We start from the raw sequence: 12,092 nt of genomic DNA on the forward strand, positions 1-12,092 counted from the left end.
AGAACAGTAGAAATTCAAAGTGTGTGAAAATAATGAAACAGTTCAGTGGAGATATTATCAATAGGACAAATTAATAACAAAAAAGACTTAAAAGGGAAAGACAGTAAAGATAATTAATTTCATAAACATGGTTGCATTCAGAAATGAAAATGACTGTTTGCATAAAGAGTGTGTTCACAAACAAGAAACTGGTATTTGTGAAGTCACTCTTGGGAATAGAGTCCTGTGCATGAAAGGAATGAAGGCACAGATTCTTTAAAATATACTTTGTCTACTTTTGGCTGCTGGGACTTGTATTCAGGTTCTCAAGGGGAGAGGAGTTCTTGCAACTATTCAGATTTCTCTAGGTTTTGGGGGTCCCACACCCCATCCTCCTCCCCAGGGAGGTAGAACAACTTTGTAGTTTTTAAGTTAATTCAAACAAATGGAACATTTTAACGACTGGATTTTATTTTCTTCTGATAGTTATTAACTTGAGTACTCTCCCCTTTTTGGCATTTAAGACCTCATAAATAGGCACAATTTGTTTCTCAGGCCTCAAAGGAAGAATATTGCTGATACTTTAATTACTTAAGAAGCTCAGTCTCTGGTGGCTGGCCCTGAAATCCGTTGGGTCGTCACTGAATTGATCATCCTTTCCCTTCCTGATTTATTTAATCTTTCCCCACCAGTTTGCACCCACTCAACCCCCTTTTCTTTCATTTTTAGGTACTCTTTTTGGGTGTATTTTTGTGAGTTCATGACCAAATTTTACTTCTTTGGGGGGTCCAACGTTGATGTATTTGCCCCATAGTAAGTCTCTGTACCCTTGCAAAATGTTGGACTTACCGTTTATTTTTGTATTTTGTTTGTAGTTTTAATCACTGACTCATTTAGGGAGATGTAGCTCTGTTGCACAGTAACCAAGATGGTGACTGTCATGGCTCGTTTGTTAAGACTTAACTGATGCCTGAACTTTCATGTCCGTAAGGTTTGTTCATTTTTAGAGGACAATTTAAGTTTGAGTTGGTAGCCAAAACTACTAGGTTCTCATATTACTGGGTTTCAATATTAAATTCTAGATCCTGCTTAATTTCTGGCAGGGTATGACAATGCTTGTTCTTCACCTCCTGTGAGATAACTGAGTATATAGTCTCTTCCGGGGACTTGTATCAAATGAGGGAAGGTTGCTGTTTGAATGATCCTGCTCCTTTGAGTCCTCAATGACTAACAATTTCTACCTTCCATGGGACATAGTCTTCTTCCCAAGCCCAAGCTATTCTTTTCTACATAAGTGATTTTTTTTAACTAAAAAAAATTTTTTTTAAATAAAATTAGACAGAGTGGGGGGTCAGCTTAGATAAGAAATGGAGTGATATAAAGGTGCCTGGTGTGCTGATAAGCCCAAAGATGATATTGAAGCAGCCTTAGCCTCTGCTACACACTTTATCTTATTGTGTATAACTATGAGCTTCCAGATTTTTTAGAACACTTGTACGGATTTTTGTTTGTTTGTTGTCTGTGTGGCTTTGAGCCAATTTTGGTCCAGTAAACCTCTGAGACTGGTGTGTCTGAGCTCTACCTTTCTCTTCAGGGTCCCAGGATCCACCTAAGGGACACTGACCAGAAACCTCCCTCTTAATGCCCCCCAAATGGGCTGGAATTCCCCTCTGCCACAAACCAACTGACAGCAACTGAGGAGAACAGGGCAAGAGGAAGGTTAGAAGTTACCAAGCATGACAAGGGGTGCTCTGCTGGAGAACTGGCCACAGGTTTCTTGGTATCAGTCAACTGGAGCTTAAAAAAAAAAAAAGAAACAGCTTCATCACCCCACTGCCACATCCTCAAATCTGATGTCCTTATCAGGGAATTACAGCTGAGTGTCTTCCCTATGATTTCAACATCATAGACCTTTTAGTTTTGTTTAGCCTTTAAGAAGAGTCATTCATTTGCTTGGGGCTTATATCAAGTCAAAATGCCCAGAAATACCTTACTCCTTGTTCCATGCCCTTCAGCGCTCTACAATGAGGAAATGGGCACAGATCCCTAAGACATTTATCTATTCAGCAAATATTTAGTGAGCCTCTGCTATGTGTCAGGCATTACTTAACTCTGGGGATTCTTACAAAGCTATTTTACTTCTCATTGTTTGTCACTTATGGTTACTTTTCTTCACTTCCCTCTCTTGCTCCTCTTCCACTGCTCTTGACTCTCCTCAGTCTCCTTGAGACCTGAGTCCTGAACTACTACTCTGGCGAGTACAGGACTGAGGTACTCCTTGCTATATTTGGGGGTTACAAAAAGAGTGTGTCACAAGTATAACATATGCTCTTTTCTGTGTCTTCAGTTTTCATAATTTAATGTGCTCCTGAAAGACGAAAGAGTTTCTGTTCCTGTGTCAAACATGCATTTGCCACATAATACAAATCTGCACAGGGGCCCCTTTCTATTCTTGATCCTAAAGCTGGTGGCACAGACATAAATCCATCACAGATCCAGTCATCCAAAAAATACTTTAGTCCCAGCTCTGAGCCTCAGAATCTCAAAGAAACTTGGAAACAAGTAATATTGTCTTGAGCCCTGGAGCCAGTCAATGGCCTAGTTATACTACTTTCAAATCCATTCCTGACCCTTACTTGCTTTGCTCTGGATCCATCCACACTAATATAGAGAAATGATTGAAGAAAGGAGAAGAAAGAAAGAAAGAAAGAAGAAAGAAAGAAAGAAAGAAAGAAAGAAAAAGAAAGAAAGAAAGAAAAAAGAAGAAAGAAAGAAAAAATATTCCCTACAGAAGAATTCCAAATAATGCATGTAGATATCCTCCACTCTAAAAGGCAGAACAACCTCCCCCCATCCCCTTTGGTTTTGAGTGTGGGCTGGAGTTAGCGACTGCCTTCCAAAGAATATGGAGAAGGAAAAATAGCAACTTTACAGTGGAGGGATGTGGCAGGCATCACTTTAACCAAGTGATCAAGATTAACATCACCAGGCATGTCATGTGGATATTATGCACTCTCTGATATGATGTGATGAGATGGGCACTTCATCTCTGTGGTATTCTTTCCAAAAATCCATAACCTTAGTCTAATCATGAGAAAAACAGAAGACAAACCCAATTTGAGGGACATTCTATAAATACCTAACCAGTACTCCTCAAAACCTCCAGGTCATGAAAAACAAGGAATGACTAAGAAACTAATAACACAACATATTATCCTGGGTTGGATCCTGGAAGAGACAAAGGTCATTAATGAGAGAATCTGGTGAAATATGAGTCTAGAGCTTAGCTAATAGTAAAATACAAATGTTGGTTTCTTAGTTTTAACAAGGGGAAACAAATTGGGAGGGGTATGACAACTTTTCTGTAAATCTAAAATTATTCCAAAACAACAAGTTTATGTAAAAAGTTTTCTAGCAACACTAAGAAGAAAAAGCACAAATTTTCAATATCAGGAAAGTAAATAAGAATATTGCTACAGATCCTACAACACTCAAAAGATTATAAGATTACATAACTATCTTTGTGCAATAAATTTAATGATTTAGGTAAAATTAACAAAGTCCCTGAAAAATACAAGTAAACTGATACAGAAGAAAGAAAAAGTCTGAATAGTCCTATAAATTAAATCTGTAATTAAAATCGTCCCAAAAAGAAAATTCCATGTCTAGATGGCTTCACTAGTGAGTTCCTCAAAATAGTTAGGAAAGACAGAATATAAATATTGTTCAAATACTTTCAAAGAGTAAAAGAAAAGGGAATTCTTTCCAATCTGTTTTATGATGCTAAGATAATCCTGATATCAAAAAAGAAAAATTACATTACATTACACAAAATTATTTTTTTAAAGATTTATTTAGTTGAGAGAGTGTGCACATGCAAGGGGGTGGGGGGAGGGGCAGAGGGAGAGGAACTTCAAGCAGACTCCCTGCTGAGCACAGAGCCCAATGGGAGAATGGGGGGTTCAATCTCATGACCTATGAGATCATGACCCGAGCTGAAACCAAGGGTTAGACACTCAACCCACTGAGCCACCCAGGCACCCTCACAAAAGAAAATTATTAACCAATAAATATCTTTCATGAACCTAGATATAAATATCCAAATCAAAATCAAATCCAGCAATATGCCAAAAAATTATATCACATCTTGATCAGTAATGCCACGTTTATTTCAGGAATTCAAGATTAGTATAACAGTTGAAGTCAATCAATGTAAATTTTACATTAAAGATTAAAGGAGAGGGGCGGCCTGGGTGGCTCAGTTGGTTGAGCATCTGCCGTCAGCTCAGGTCATGATCCCGGAGTCCTGGGATCAAGTCCTGGGATCAAGCCCCACATTGGGCTCTCTGCTTGGTGGGGAGTCTGTTTCTCCCTCTATCCCTCACCCTGCTCAAGCTCTCTTTCGCAAATAAATAAATGGAATCTTTAAAATAAATAAGTAAGTAAATAAACATTAAAGGAGAATAACCATGTAATCATCTCAATATGCAAAAAAGTATTTGACAGAATTCAATACCTGTTAATGACAAAATACTCAGCAAACCATTAATTGAAAGAAACCCTTTTAAAAAAAAAAAAAAAAAGAAAGAAACCCTTTTAATCTAATTATCCACACAAAGCCTGTAGGTGTCATCACACTTAATGCTTAAATATTGAACACTTTCCTCCTGACATCAGAAACATGATTGATTGGTGGTGCTGTCACCACCAATATTCAATGATGTACCAGAGATTGTAGCAATTATTATACAGCAAAAGAACAGAGGCATAAAAATGAGAAATAAAGAAATAAAACTGTCATTATTCACAGATGATATGACAATATACACAGAAAATCTAAAAGAATCTGCAAATAAACTCTTAGAATTCTTAAATGAATTAAGTAAAATTGCTAGATAGAAAATCAATATGCAAAAACCAACTGCATTTTTATATGCTCTACAATCAGTTAGAAAATGAAAATCTTAAAAATGGAACTTATAATAACATAAAAATGCCAAATACTTAGAAATAAATATAATGATGTACAAGAGCCCTATACGAAAACCTACAAAACATTGCTAAGAGAAATTAAAGACAATATATCAATGGAGAAATATACCATGTTCATGGATTGGAAGACTCATATTGCTAAGATGCTGCATCTCACCAAATTGATCTATAGATTCAATGCAATCCCAATCAAAATCCCAGCAAGATTTTTTTTTAGAAATTGATGGAAAGATTCCAAAATTTCCAACAGAAATGCAAAGGACTTAGAAGAGTCAAGATATATTCAAGAAGAGCAAAGCTGGAGGAGTTACACTACCAGATTTCAAGGCTTAGAATAAAGCTACAATTAATCAACACTGCATTGTATGGTGGTAAGACAAGCAAATACATTCATAGAAAAGAATACAGAATTCAGAAATAAACAACACATATACTGTCACTTGCTGTATAACAAGGGCACCACTGAAATTCAGTGGGGGAAAAGATGGTCTTGTCAATAAGTGGGACTAGAGCAACTGGATATTCTCACAGAAAAAAAAAAAAGATCCTCTATCTCATATCATCTATAACATTTCATTTGAAATAGATCATAGACCCAAATGTTAAAACTAAAACAATAAAATTTCTAAAAGAAATGAGACCATATCATTATGACTTTGGGGTAGGCAAAGATTTTTTAGGCAGAACACACAAGGCAATACACAAAAGAAAAAAATGATGCCTTAGATTGATTAAAATTAAGATTGGCTATCAAAGAAACACTATTGAGTGAAAATCAAGCCTTATACTGGAGATTTTCACAATATGTATAGCCAACAAAGGACTCATTATGAGAATATACAAAGAACTTCTACAAATCAATAAGAAAAAAACCCAACCATCTAATTCTTTTAATGGGCAAAAGACACAAACAAGATTTCACAAAAGAGGATATCCAAATGGACAAATAAGCACATAAAAAGATGCTCAAATAAAGAAAGTACAATTAAATCCACAATAATTTACTAAGACTCATTCATTACAATGACTCAAATTTTTAGGAGAATAGTAATACCAACTGTTGATGAGTAGATGAAACAACTGAACTCTATCCTGGTGGGAATGCAGGATAACTTTGGGAAATAGTAGGATAGTATGTACTTATGCTAATTTTATGCCTATCCTACAACCCAGCAATCCCATTCCTATTATACATCCAAGGAAAATCTCCATCAAAAGACACGTGTAAGGACGTTTCTAGCAGTTTTATTCATAATAACTAAACACCAGCAACAAGCTAAAAGTTCATCCCTAGAGGGCTGGATGACCCAATTGTGATATATTCATAGAATGGAATACCACACAGAGATATAAAAGAGTGAATTACTGTTACATACTACAGTGGATGAATCTTCCCACCCTACGCTGACCAAAGAAACTGGATGCCAAAGAAGGCATTCTGTTTGATTCAATTATGTTCAAGAAAGATGAAAACAATCTATGGAGGTAGCTGTCAGAGTAGTTGTAATCATTGAGGGGGTTGGGTATTGACAAGGAAGGGGCATAAGGGAGTCTCCTGGCGTGCTGGAGATGTGCTATACCTCCATTTTGGTGGTATTACATAGGTGTATATATGAAAATATTCACTGAATTGCACATTTAAAATTGATGCACTTGGGGTACACTACTGGTTCAGTTGGTAGAGGATGCGACTCGATCTCAGGGCTGTGAGTTCAAGCCCCATGTTGGGTGTAGAGATTACTTAAAATCCTTTAAAAAAAAAAAAAAGATTTTATTTATGTATTTGTCAGAGAGAGAGAGCACTAACGGGGGGAGCAGAAGGCAGAGGGAGAAGCAGGTTCCCCACTGAGCAAGGAGCCCGATGCAGGACTTGTTCCCAGGAGCCTGGGATCATGAACTGAGCCAAAGACAGACACTTAACCGACTGAGCCACCCAACATCAAGATTACTTAAAATCCTTAAAAAGGGGGCACCTGGGTGGCTCAGTTGGCTAAGCGACTGCCTTCAGCTCGGGTCATGATTCTGGAGTCCTGGGATCGAGTCCTACATTGGGCTCCTGGCTCAGTGGGGAACCTGCTTCTCCCTCTGACCCTCTCCCCTCTCATGCTGTCTGTTTCTCTTTCTCTCTCAATAAATAAAATCTTAAAAAAAAAAATCCTTTAAAAAATTGACACACTTTGCTGCACTTCAATAATGTAAAAAGAACTATGGAACAACAATAGTAACCAATCTAGACAATAAAAACAATGTAGACAACAGATAATAGAAGTCAGGACCAATGTAGTGGATGTGGAGATGGATGTTTGGGCAGGTGGGGAGGGCAGGCTTGTAACTTCTGAGTTGACTCTTCAGGACTTAGTAGTATCAACAGTGACATCAACTCCTTAGAAAGAAAGAAAAGTGTACAAATAGCCATCTCATAATGACTAAATACATTTCTTTTCAATTGTATCTTGTATCTTAAAGTTGACTTTTGCTTTAAATGTTTGTTATAAATATTTTTTTCAAAAAGTGAATTGCCAAGGGTTACAACCCAGCTTAGGAAAAGTTGCCAAGGGGCTCATTAATTACCTAACACACACACACACACACACACACACACACACACCAACAACCTGAGAAAAAACAAAAACAAAAAAGGAGCTGTGTCAATCAGGCCTGTGAATAACAGAGAGAAAGATGCTTTCTCCAGCAAGTGGTGAACGTGTGGCATTAAGTATGGAGGTGACTGTACTTTTTCCTCGTGGAAGAAGGAAAGAGATGCAGATATGTTTGTGGAGAGGATTTTTTTCCAAAGAAGGATATAAACAAAATATATTGAACCAACCTAAGGCAACTGGGCTGTTTATAATTATTAGGATCGATTTGGTAGGTAACAGATGAGGTTCCTACAATAACAAGTTGCAGCCCAAATTGGCCACACACACATAATGTTCATTATCCAGCAGGTATAAAAACAGTCTTAAAATTAGCTTCATGGACTTGATGAGGCCCCAGGGCTCTGTCCCGTTAAGTACTCCGTTTCACTGGAAACAAGGCATTCTGTGTCCAGGTCACACCACAGGCTTTGTTAATGAGCATAATGGATGTTAGAAATTTTTGACTGCTGAAATTAGTAGTGTGCCAACGTGTGTGGGTTCTCTGGAAATCCTGAAGAGCATCTCGGCCATTGCATGGTCAGGGTCACAGGCCGGTGGCCCAGACCCCAGAGAATGGCACTCTGGGCTTGTCTCCTAAGTGGTCCTGTGATCCAGAAGAGTCCTGGCCTTTTGAGTTTGACAAGATGGTAGCTGAATCCTCACGGGACTTGTTTCAAGTGAAATGGAGTACTTAGAGGGACAGAGCCCTGGGGCTTCATCAAGTCCTCTTTTTAGAGGTTGTAAACATCGGGGGTGGGGGGGGAAATGTAGAAATCACAGCTACAAAGACAGGTGAGTTCTAAAAGAGCCTACTGGATGGATTATTGAAACCAGTGTTCAAATCCTACCTCTGCCACTCACATGATGCTAGGTTGCTTACTATTTACTTCACTCTGCCTTAGTTCCTTAATCTTATATTCCAAACAGAAATTCCTTGGTGAGGAAATTCTCTGAAAGGAAATCCAAACCCAGCAGATTCAAGCGTCTGACATTGGCACACTCCTGCCCCCTGGTGGTTATTTTTTAGAACTATGTGGGTTGTGGTAAGGGCACAAATAAAATGTGGAAACTGTAAAAACAAAAATCATGAGATGCCTTCCTTGTAGTGCACATTAGCTTTTTGATTGTTAATTTTCTTGCTCCTCCGTGCTTTTTCCCTCCTACTCTAGTCCAAACACACACTGCAGGAAATTTCCAGAGTCATCCAATTACCCCAGAGGAACTGTAGTATATTTGTTTGCATTTGTATATTTCCTTCTCCTCCAGATCTCAAGGATGTGTGGAGCATAGCCATGTCTTTGTGTCATTAGCATGGCCTTTTCAGGAGGTGTGACCACAGAGTCAAACAAAAGCATGGGAGATATACAGAATCCACCAGGAGATCATTTAAATATGTAAAACTATTATAGCCCTAGCAGGTAGAGAGAATATGAAAACAATTCAAGATTGAATGAAGCAGGGCGCCTGGGTGGCTCAGTCGTTAAGTGTCTGCCTTCGACTCAGGTCATGATCCCAGGATCCTGGGATCGAGTCCCACATCAGGCTCCCTGCTCAGCAGGAAGCCCGCTTCTCCCTCTCCCACTCCCCCTGCTTGTGTTCCTGCTCTCGCTATCTCTCTCTGTCAAATAAATAAGTAAAATCTTTAAAAAAAAAAAAAAAGATTGAATGAAGCAGTAAATTGAATTTAATTAAGAAGTGAAGCAACTGAGTTATGGAACTTTACCCATCCTAACTAGGTGACTAAGTGGAAAGAAGTTCAAGAATTATCAGGGCTTTTAATTGGACTCAACGGAATGGGATTCCCAATCCAACCCCATTGGTAGAAAAAATTTCTTTCTAAAAAATTTGTATTTTTCCTGCTTTTCATGACTGTGAATGTGAGTTTGGAGTTGGAGAAAAGACAGGAAACAAAGACAGAAGGGAAAAGAGTAGGAGGAAGATCTCAGAAATTCAGGTGGGGTGCTAGAAGGGATGAGAGCAAAGAGCTTGGCCCCCTTGCTTCTTGGTTGACCAGGGCTCCTGTTCTGTCATCCCACCTGGATACCCCTTGGCAGGTGCTGGTTGGGGCCCCATTACTACCCTAAATATCAGGAGCTTCTATCGACTAGACTTTCTTCCGCTGAGGTGGACTCGGGCCTAGCCCTGGATGAGGTTGTAATGTGGCTGAGGTATCTGGGTATGATTCAAGAGTCCTGGAAGGAGAATTATGAGTTTTGGGCTCCAGCTCTAATAATTTGCCAAACCACAACCTCCTGGAGCTTTGATTTCTTTATCTGTAAAATGAATGTATCTTTTCTCTCTAGCTCGTAAGTTTAAAGATCAAATGTGTAAAATACATGGGCAAGTTCTATCACTGTCAAGCAGTGGCATTAAAAGCTAGTATGTAATAATCTGCTGCCTCCAGCCTCCCCAGATCAACTTGATGGCGCTCTCAGATTCTGCTTCCTGTCTGTCTTTCCCCGTCCCCTATCATGACCTGCTCTGTATATATAATTGCTATCCACACCTAAATAGTATTAAATCAGAGATTTATACAATTAAATCTGAAATGGCTATAGCTTGTTCAGAAATATTTGCATATTAAACCTTATCTCTGTTTGAGTAGTAAAAACATTTAGCTCTTGTTGAAGAAATGTGAGCCAACAGTTTGCGGTAGGGAAGAGAAGCAAGGCTCTCCTGGCTCTGAAAGCACTTCTTTTAGGCCTGAATTATCCTGTCTAAGCTGGAATTCAGAATGAATCTTTGGATCAGTATTTTTTTTCTTTTTTGGAACAATATTTTATTTTATTTATTTATTTTTTTTTAAAGATTTTGTTTACTTATTTGACAGAGAGAGACACAGCGAGAGAGGGAACACAAGCAGGGGGAGTGGGGGAGGGAGAAGCAGGCTTCCCGCGGAGCAGGAGCCCGATGCGGGGCTCGATCCCAGGACCCTGGGATCATGACCTGAGCCGAAGGCAGACGCTTAACGACTGAGCCACCCAGGCGCCCCTGGAACAATATTTTAAAAGGACAGCTTTAGAGAACCTAAATTCCATTTTTTTTCTATGCATGTAGTTTGTTTTTTAGTTAGGATCCTATTACACGTACAGTTAATGGTCCGTTGAGAAATGTACCAGTGAGAGGGTTTAGTGCACAAATTCTGGAGCCAGCTGACCTCGGTTCAAATCCCAGCTCTTCTATTTATTAGTAGGCCATTGAAATGCTGTGTCTCAGTTTCTTTATCTGTAAAATGGGGGAAATTAATAATACCTACCTCCATAGATTTATGGGAAAGATTAAGTAAGTTAATAGGTCTAAAACAGTGTCTGGTACTTGGTAAGCATTAGCTAGTATTTATTCTAATTACAAGTAAAAAATTTCAAACCATTCAGAAATTTGATTTTAAAAATTAAAAATCCCACCTAAACTCCCAAGCTCCCCACCTCCCACATTAACCTCCCTCCCCTCTTCACAGGCAACTGTTAACGGTTCCCTTGTGATGATCCTTCAAGAGTTTTTACTGATACATTTTTCAAATCATGGGATTATAATATGCTCACCTTGGTAGCTTGTTTTTCTCATTTAACTGTGTAACTAGGAGACTTTTCCAGGTCACTGCGTCCAGCCCTACCTCCTTTTTCCTATGTGCATCACAATATGCCACAGCATGGACAACTCTACAGTTTATTTAACCAATGTCTTTTCTTTCTTTCTTCTTTCTTTCTTTCTTTCTTTCTTTCTTCTTTCTTTTCTTTCTTTCCTTTTTTTTTTTTTTTTCCGCAGCCTGAACAGGGACACGAATAACCACGTTCATGAATAACATGAATAACGTCTTATTGATGGATGCTCGGGTTGCTGCCATTTTTCCACTATCAGGTTCACTTTTGACACATTCTTTTCTTTTTGTAATTCAAAACCATCCAGCTGAAGGCCAGCAGGACTTCCGCATTTCAGCACAGGAGCTCATTTCCTATTGAGCAAAGCTTCTTCCTCAGGTCCGCTCTTGCCACACCCTGCACGGGTGGGGGCTTTTCCACAGAAAGAAGAAGTGGAAGTCTCTCTCCTGGGCCTTAGGAGTAAACACGCTCACTCCCTCGATGGAGATGCCTGGCCCACACAGCACCACTGCCCCTGGGGCTCCTCATGCTTAGCAAGCTGATACAACAAAATCAACATGACTTGGCCTGCTGTCCATTGACTGTTATATGTTATAACAGTTCTGGCCACAGACAGGATGCCTTCCCATAACAATGCCTCACCGCTTAGTCGAAGCGACGTGTGGGCCAGGGTGGGCCTGTCTCCTCAGCGTCATCCCAACATACATGTCTGTTTTCAGGGGTCTTTGGCTATTGGTTTACTTGTCGGGAATACTCTTTCCAATCCACTCCAGATTTTTTTTTTTTTTGAGAGAGTGAGCCAGCAAGCACGCACATGTGCAAATGAGCAGGGGTGAGTGGGTGGGGGTAGAGGCAGAGGGGGAGGCAGAGGGAGAAGCAGGCT

The 12,092-nt window shown here is 39.3% G+C and overlaps 1 long non-coding RNA gene across 1 annotated transcript; it reads right to left on the minus strand.

The window, feature by feature from the left end:
* Positions 1-1,332: 1,332 nt before the first annotated feature.
* Positions 1,333-11,628, minus strand: LOC118546003 (uncharacterized). Its single transcript, XR_004922359.2, has 3 exons — positions 11,153-11,628; positions 10,701-10,835; positions 1,333-1,776 (listed from the first exon to the last, which is right to left on the minus strand). It is a non-coding gene; the product is annotated as an uncharacterized LOC118546003 (long non-coding RNA).
* Positions 11,629-12,092: the final 464 nt, after the last annotated feature.

The sequence above is a fragment of the Halichoerus grypus genome, chromosome 1 (genome assembly GCF_964656455.1).
Source record: "Halichoerus grypus chromosome 1, mHalGry1.hap1.1, whole genome shotgun sequence".
NCBI classification, from domain to species: Eukaryota; Metazoa; Chordata; class Mammalia; order Carnivora; family Phocidae; genus Halichoerus; species Halichoerus grypus.